Genomic DNA, 7,829 nt, shown 5'->3' with positions numbered 1-7,829 from the left:
AACAAAGTTCATAGATATATCCTCCCAAAGAACACTAGGCACAGACAAAGGCATATATAAACCATGAGGACTGAGTCGTGACTTAGCTTTTTGACATGTCATGCAACGAGCGACAAAACGCTCAACATACCAACAAGATGCAAAGAGGCTCAACACATGACTTACATGTACATGATGTGCAAATCAATATACACATACTTGATTACTCAAGATAAGGAAGTTGAAAGCACAACATATACCAACACATGCAAGGTACAAAACCACAACACGCCAAAGGGAAAGTAACTAACAATGTAAGCAATTTAAGTACAAGTTACTGTAATGAGGCACAGTGGATATAAGATAGAAACTCGATAATCCAAAGGACTTGGCTTGAGATAATATGAATGATGAATAACCCTGAATTCTTCATGATTTTGCCAAGTCTCCAATGCCCTCCAACATCACCTATTGATCAAGTTTGAGCTTGTTGGGCCCCAACCAAGTTCGGTCCTAAGAGGTTAGTCATAATAGGCTTGGCAACCCAAATGGTACTTTTCTTGACACCACTTTTAATCGGATTTCGGGCTCCGCAAAACCCTAAGGATTCAAACTCAGGGGCATGAACGAATATCTCTCACTCGCTCGCCTCACCTAGCTCACTACTCGTTGAGAATGACAAGGAACTCACTCGATGGTGAGGAAGACACAGAACACGGCAATTTACCCAGGTTCGGGCCGTTGAGAAGCGTAATACCCTACTCCTGCTTTGGTGGATTGCCTCTATTGGAGGTGGGTGGATGAACTAATACAGTGTTCGGGAGCCTCCAGAGGCTGGATGGCTTTGCGTGGTGCTAGTGGGTGAATGAATCTCCCTCCTACGAAGTAAACTATCCTCTATATATAGTGGTGGGCCCGGTCCTCTTCCCTTATCGTTTCAGCGAGAAGGGATCCCACATCGGCCAATTTGAAGGGGAACAGGGGAACATGCTCCCCTGCCCAAAGGTGGTCTTCGCGTGCAAAGTGGCTGCCTGCGCTGTAGGGACCGGCCCGGGGATGTCGTCTGTCCTGCTGGCGGGCGGCGACGACCTTATTGCACCAGAAAGGAAACCTTTGGAAGATGCTTTGGGAACCCTGGTACGTCCTTGCCCCCTTTGCACTAAAGGGGAAACTACACCGCCTTGCTATCCGCTGCTCGCCCGACCTTCCTCTGCGTCATCGTTGACTCCTGAGGTCGAGCCTCGCCTCGGAATATCCTTCGCTCCGGAGGGGTCCTAAGGAGGCCCCTTACGGGTCTCGATGCTGTTCCTCCTCGCGAGGCTTGGTCCCTCGCGAGGGCCTTGTCTTGGGTGGTGCCGGGCCCGTTGGTTTGCTTGATGAAGTGGGCCACCCCTAGGTCACAGGCAGGCAGGTCTGGGTACCCCCATTCCCAGAACGCCGACAGTAGCCCCTGGGTCCACGACGTGCTCGGGTTGGCTTCTGGGCGAAGCCTCAGGGGCGGCCTGAGGCGCCGTGGGCCCTAAATGCCTATGGGCCAGGCTGGTGCGCGTCACGAGACTCATGTTGGGTCTTCCTTGTCTTCTGTCTTTGCCCGAGTTATTAGGAGCCTGGCTCATTGCATCAGTGCATTATTGCTTTCCTCCTCCCACACTTTCTCTTCCTCCCCGGTCTTCAACTCCAACCGGTGTCTCCCAGATCCAACGCCGCGCCGCTCCCTTGCCAGTCCAGCTATGGCGCCCGCCGGTAAGCAGAAGCCAGAGGCGCAAGGTCCTGCCTCGGCTCCTCCGCTCTTGGAGTGCGCCCTTTCCAAGGACTTGGATCTCGTCCCCGTGCTTCCATGGACTGCGGCCGAGTCCAACGAGCACGGGCGGACCCCGATCTGGCCTGGCGCCATAGAGAAGCAGCCCGCGTCGAAGGCGGTATACCCCTTCTTCCTCCACAGCGTCTACGCCGGGCTGGTGCCGCCTTTCTTCCGGTTCTTCATCGCCATCTTGAACCACTATGGGATCCATGCTCTTCACCTCCAGCCCAACTCTGTCTTGCTCCTATCCGTCTTCGCTTTCTACTGCCAGGCCTTCGTAGGCGTGCGAACTTCAGTGGCCCTCTTCTGCCATTTCTTCAGCCTGCGCCTGCATGACGATGCCCATTTGTCGGCATGTGTCTCCTTCGTGGTGGCCTAGAGCGGCAATCTTCTCCTAAAGGCCGGGAAGAAGTTGGAAAACTTCAGGTACCGTTGGGTTTTCATGAGCCTCAAGGACGCCAACCCTTGCGTGGAGGAGCCGAAGGGTTTGCCGGAGAGGACTTCTGTGTGGAGCTCAACGAAGCTCTCCGACCCTCGGGGCATGCTCGTACTGGAGCACTTCTCCCGCAACATCAGCACCAAGAGGCTGACCAGTGGGATGATAGTGAAGGAATTCTTGGCGTAGCGTCTGGCGCCCCTTCAGGTCCATTCCAGGCCCCTGTGGGACTACCGGGTTGGTGACGACGAGCTTAGGCTCCGGTCCATTGACCTTCTCGCCGAGGAGCCGAGCAGAGTCATGGAGATCTTGCTAGGCGGCAAACCCGGTGACCTGCCCGAGGCTCTGGGCCCGTTGTACCATCTCGACGACCGGGCCGACCTGGTCGCTGTGATGTCCGTCTTCGATGAGCGGGGGATCCTCCCGTCCGAGGGTTCTGGTCCGGTAGAGGTGTCATCTGGCGACACCTCCGGTGAGGGGGACTCGGAGAAGACCGTTGACAACTTCCCGGCGAGCGCGCCTCTCCCGTCATAGGCCGTCTTTCTACGTGAGCTTGAAGATGATGATGCCACCGGCGAGGCCTCCATGGGGACCTCCTCACGCCCGACGAGGACCTCCAGGGGACCCGCATCGACCCCGCGCGCTACGCATTCTGCGTGCGTGCTCGCCTCCTAGAAGCTCGGGGCTGAGCCGTCCGCGGCGCATCCCGCCTCTGCCGGAGGGAGATCCGAGGCGCCGGGCTCACACCCTCCGTGGGGGGTCCTGTTGCCTCTGTCGTCGCCGGGGTGGAGAGGAAGAAGAGATGGCGCGATGTCGAAGAGTAAGTTACTTCTCTTGGCACACCTTGCGCGTCCGTCGTCCACGCTCGGCTGATTCCCTTTTTTGCCTGATGTCCAGGGGCGTCGTCTCGCCGGGGGCGAAGAGGAAGAAGTCAGGCGTCAAGTCGAAGGCGACTCCCGATGCACCGCCGACCCTTTCCAATGCGTCGCCGCCCGCCGATGGAGAAGAGGTGGCTCGCGGGGTGATACTTCTCCAACGTATCTATAATTTTTGATTGTTCCATGCTATTATATTATCATCTTGGGATGTCTTATATGCATTTATATGCCATTTTATATCATTTTTGGGACTAACCTATTAACTCAGTGTCTAGTGTTAGTTTCTGTTTTTTCCGTGTTTTTGACCTTTTTAGAAAAGAATATTAAACGGAGTCCAAACAGAATAAAACCTGCGGGATGATTTTTTCCATAACAGAAGATACGCAGAGGACTTGAGAACCAAGGCAGGAGGTCTCGTGGGAGGTCACGAGCCCCCTAGGCACGCCCTAGGGGGGGCCGCGCCTAGCAGGCTCGTGGGCCCCCCGTGGCTCCTCTGCCCTACCTCTTTCGCCTATAAATTCCCCAAAATCCCGAAACCTCCAGAGAGAGCCACGAAAATACTTTTCCGCCGCCGCAAGCTTCTGTCTCCGCGAGATCCCATCTGGGGACCATTCTGGTGCCCTGCCGGAGGGGGATTTGGACACGGAGGGCTTCTTCATCAACACCATTGCCTCTCCGATGATGCGTGAGTAGTTCACAACAGACCTTCGGGTCCATAGCTAGTAGCTAGATGGCTTCTTCTCTCTCTTGGATCTTCAATACAAAGTTCTCCATGATCTTCATGGAGATCTATCCGATGTAACTTTCTTTTGCGGTGTGTTTGTCGAGATCCGATGAATTGTGGATTTATGATCAGATTATCTATGAATATTATTCGAGTCTCCTCTGATTTCTTATATGCATGATTTCGTATCCTTGTAATTCTCTTCGAGTTATGGGTTTCGTTTGGCCAACTTGTTCTATAATTCTTGCAATGGGAGAAGTGCTTGGTTTTGGGTTCATACCGTGCGGTGGCCTCACCTAGTGACAGAAGGGGTAGCGAGGCACGCATCATGTTGTTGCCATCAAGGGTAAAAAGATGGGGTTTATATCATATTGCATGAATTTATCTCTCTACATCATGTCATCTTGCTTAAGGCGTTACTCCGTTTGTTATGAACTTAATACACTAGATGCATGCTGGATAGCGGTCGATGTGTGGAGTAATAGTAGTAGATGCAGAAAGTATCGAACTACTTGTCTCGGACGTGATGCCTATATGTATGATCATTGCCTTAGATATCGTCATGACTTTGCGCGATTCTATCAATTGCTCGACAGTAATTCGTTCACCCACCGTAATACTTGCTATCATGAGAGAAGCCTCTAGTGAACACTATGTCCCGCGGGTCTATTTTACACATCATATATTCAGATCTACATACAAAAATACCAAAAATACCTTGCTGCACTTTTATTTCTTTTTACCTTTTATCACCTTCAGATCTCACCTTGCAAGTAATCGTGAAGGGATTGACAACCCCTTTATCGCGTTGGGTGCAAGTTTGTTTGCTTTTGCGTAGGTTCATTGGTGCCTCATCTTGATACTCCTACTGGATTGATACCTTGGTTCTCAAACTGAGGGCAATACTTATCTCTACTTTGCTGCATCACCCTTTCCTCTTCAAGGGAAAAACCAACGCAAGCTCAAGAAGTAGCACGGGGCGACATCTCATTCCTTGGTCGCCGAGCCCCCCCGAGCCCGTGAAGCGTCTTGAGGCGGTCGTGGTGGCACCGTTGCTCGAGAGGCAGGCTCTTGAGGGCCTTCAGCCCACCAATGCGCCAACGCTCGCAACCTCCGGGTAGCCTTCGAAGCCCCCGGTCCTCCATGACGACGCCTCCCTGACGGCACCGCCCGCGACAGCGCTAGGGGCTTCTCAGGAGGAGGTCCTGAAGACTTCGGTATTCACCCAGGACGTCCTGAACGGGGCCTTTTGCGCTCTGGACAAGGTCGCGGTATTGATGACGAATGGCGAGAAGGAGGCCAAGTCCGCTCGCGCCGCGTGCGAGGAGGCGATAGAAGGAGCCACTACGGCCACCAAACACTGCGAAGAAGCGGAGACTCGCCTGAAGGCCCTCCAAGAAGAACAAGCCAAGCTAGCCGAGCAGCGTCGCCTGCGGACGAAAGAACTCTCGTCCCGCGATGCCAAGCTTGCCGCCGAAGAAGAAGAGCTGTCCCGGTAGGAGAGTCGCCTGGGCGCCAAGCACTCGCGCTTGGACGAGCAGGCGAAGGAGGTTGCCTCGAGGAAGGGCCTCCTCGATGCCAAGGGGAAGCCCTCGCCGCGGCCGAGAGGAAGAAGGCCGCAGAGCTGGTCGGCTTCCCTGATGTTGAGCTCAGGCTTCGTGCGGCACTCCGCTCCCTTTGCCGGGACAGGTTCGACGAGCCTATGGCCACCCCAGAGAGTGGCTTTGCCGCGCTTGCGGCGGAGCTCGTCGTGGCGTTGGAGGACGCCGTCGTCCATGTGGACAAGATCTTGGATAGCGAGTGTCGTGACCTCTTCTTTGAGGCCGCGACACGCGTCTTCAGTCACCTTCATCTTCGCGAGCCGGGATTCGACTTCGGCTCCGTGATCCTGTCGGTCCCCACCGAGGCCCGCCACAGCGCCGCTGAGGCGGTGAAGGGCCCTGTAGAGGCGTTGGTGAAGAGGTTCGCCCGCGTCGCTTCTCCTTCATCTCCGGATGCCGCTGAAGCCGATGACGGGCAAGACGACGCTTCTGACACCGAGGACAAGCCCCCTGAAGACGGGGCGAACAGCGGTGACTCCTCCTCCTAATTTCTTCTCCGTGTTTTTCCTGCATTGCACATCGTGCCTCGTGGAGGCGTCAAACTCATTTGCGTTTTCATGAACTTGTTAAGGCTTGTAATAACTGGCTAAATGCTTGAATGGTTTCTTCACCTCGTTTCTTTCATGTTTGCTGTGATACTCTGCGTTGGCAGGGCCCGCCTAGCGCGCACCTCCGCTGCAGTGAACCGACCAGAAACCAGGACGACCCAAAGGGGGGGCTACGAGCATAGTTAGGCCCCTGAGTCGCGATGCTCAGGGGTCCCCCTTGACGTGCGAGTAGCCCTCATGAGGGGAACGTGGCGAGGATTTTGAAACTTCAGAACACTTTTAGCACTCTGTGTCGGCAGGGCCCGCCCCACGCGTACCTCCCCACGATTGAACCGACCGAAAACCAAGGACGGCCCAAAGGGAGAAGGGGCTACGAGCATAGTTTGGCCCCTGAGTCGCGATGCTCAGGGGTCCCCCTTGACGTGCAAGCGACTCCAATGTCCCTCCTAAGAAGCTGACAATTTGAGACTCTCGAACTCCTTCGGCACTCCGCATCGGCAGGGCCCACCCCGCGCGTACCTCCGCCGCGATTGGACCGACCGAAAACCAAGGACGGCCCAAAAGGGGAAGGGGCTACAGGGGTAGTTCAGGCTCCCGAGTTGTGATGCTCAGGAGTCCCCCTTAACGTACGAGCGACTCCGCCGTTCTCCCTAAGAGATTTGAAGTGGCTTGTCGAGCGCACTAGGCTCTGCGTCGGCAGGGCCCGCCCCGTGCGTACCTCCCCGCAATTGAACCGACCAAAAACCAAGGACAACCCAAAGGGGGAAGGGGCTACGGGCGCAGTTAGGCCCCTGAGTCGCGATGCTCAGGGGTCCCCCTTGACGTATGAGTGGCTTCGTACCTCCAGTTGTGTGTCCCCTGCAATGGGCGTGGGCGTAGTCGTAGGTGGATTGGGTTGATTTTCTGGCCAGCTGTGGTCGTAGTCATCGGTGGACTGTGTTGATTTCCTGGCCAGCTGTGGGCTTAGTCATTGGTGGAATGTGTTGGTTTCCTGGCTAGCTGTGGGCTTAGTCATTGGTGGACTGTGTTGATTTCCTTCATCTTCTCCCCAGTGCAGAGCATAGGGCTGCCACTAGGCGTGGGATGGACCCCTCCGCGTCCTTGGGGCCCCCTGGGCGTATACAACCTTGGCTCATTATTACGTGAGAGTGTCACGGTGGGGGTGTATCTGGGAGGTCGCGAGGATGCTTTGGCCTCGCGAGTGTCCCTACCCCCGAGGCATTAGGCGCCTGATTCCGAAAGTCATTGGTGGACTGTGTTGATTACCTCCATCTTCTCCCGAGCGCGGAGCGTAGGGCTTCCATTAGGCATGGGATGGACCCCTCCACGTCCTCGGGGGGACCTGGGGTATACAGCCTCAACTCATTATTACGTGAGAGTGTCACAGTGGGGGTGTATATGGGAGGTCGCGAGGACGCTTTGGCCTCGCGAGTGTCCCTACCCCCGAGTCATTGGTGGACTGAGTTGATTTCGTTCGGGTTATTGGTGAACCCTGCTGACTTCTTCTTTGAGAGTGGGGCAGGATATCTGCTGCCTCGGGAGGCCTGCAAGGATAAGCTTCGACCGGAGCCCCCAAGCGGGGGGCCGACCGCCCAAAAATACAAGCAAGGTAGAATGTTAGGGTTTGAAATGGGTGAGATAGAAACAACTGAAGGATGCGTAAATGAAAGTAGCGGATGGGGACTGCCCTGAGCTCCTAGAGGCCGCATGGCCCTGGGGGCGCCCTCGGGCAGGGTGTGCAAAAAAGTTACCTGGGAGCAACCAACAAAAAGTCACCTGGCGGCCATGCCACTGAAGTGCCGAAGGCGCCGTTGCCGCCTGATCTCCTGCTTCCACAGTCGTGACCCTCAAGGGTCCGCCGT

This window comes from Hordeum vulgare, chromosome 5H, assembly GCF_904849725.1.
Source record: "Hordeum vulgare subsp. vulgare chromosome 5H, MorexV3_pseudomolecules_assembly, whole genome shotgun sequence".
Lineage (NCBI taxonomy): Eukaryota > Viridiplantae > Streptophyta > Magnoliopsida > Poales > Poaceae > Hordeum > Hordeum vulgare.
This window is presented reverse-complemented; position numbering follows the sequence as displayed.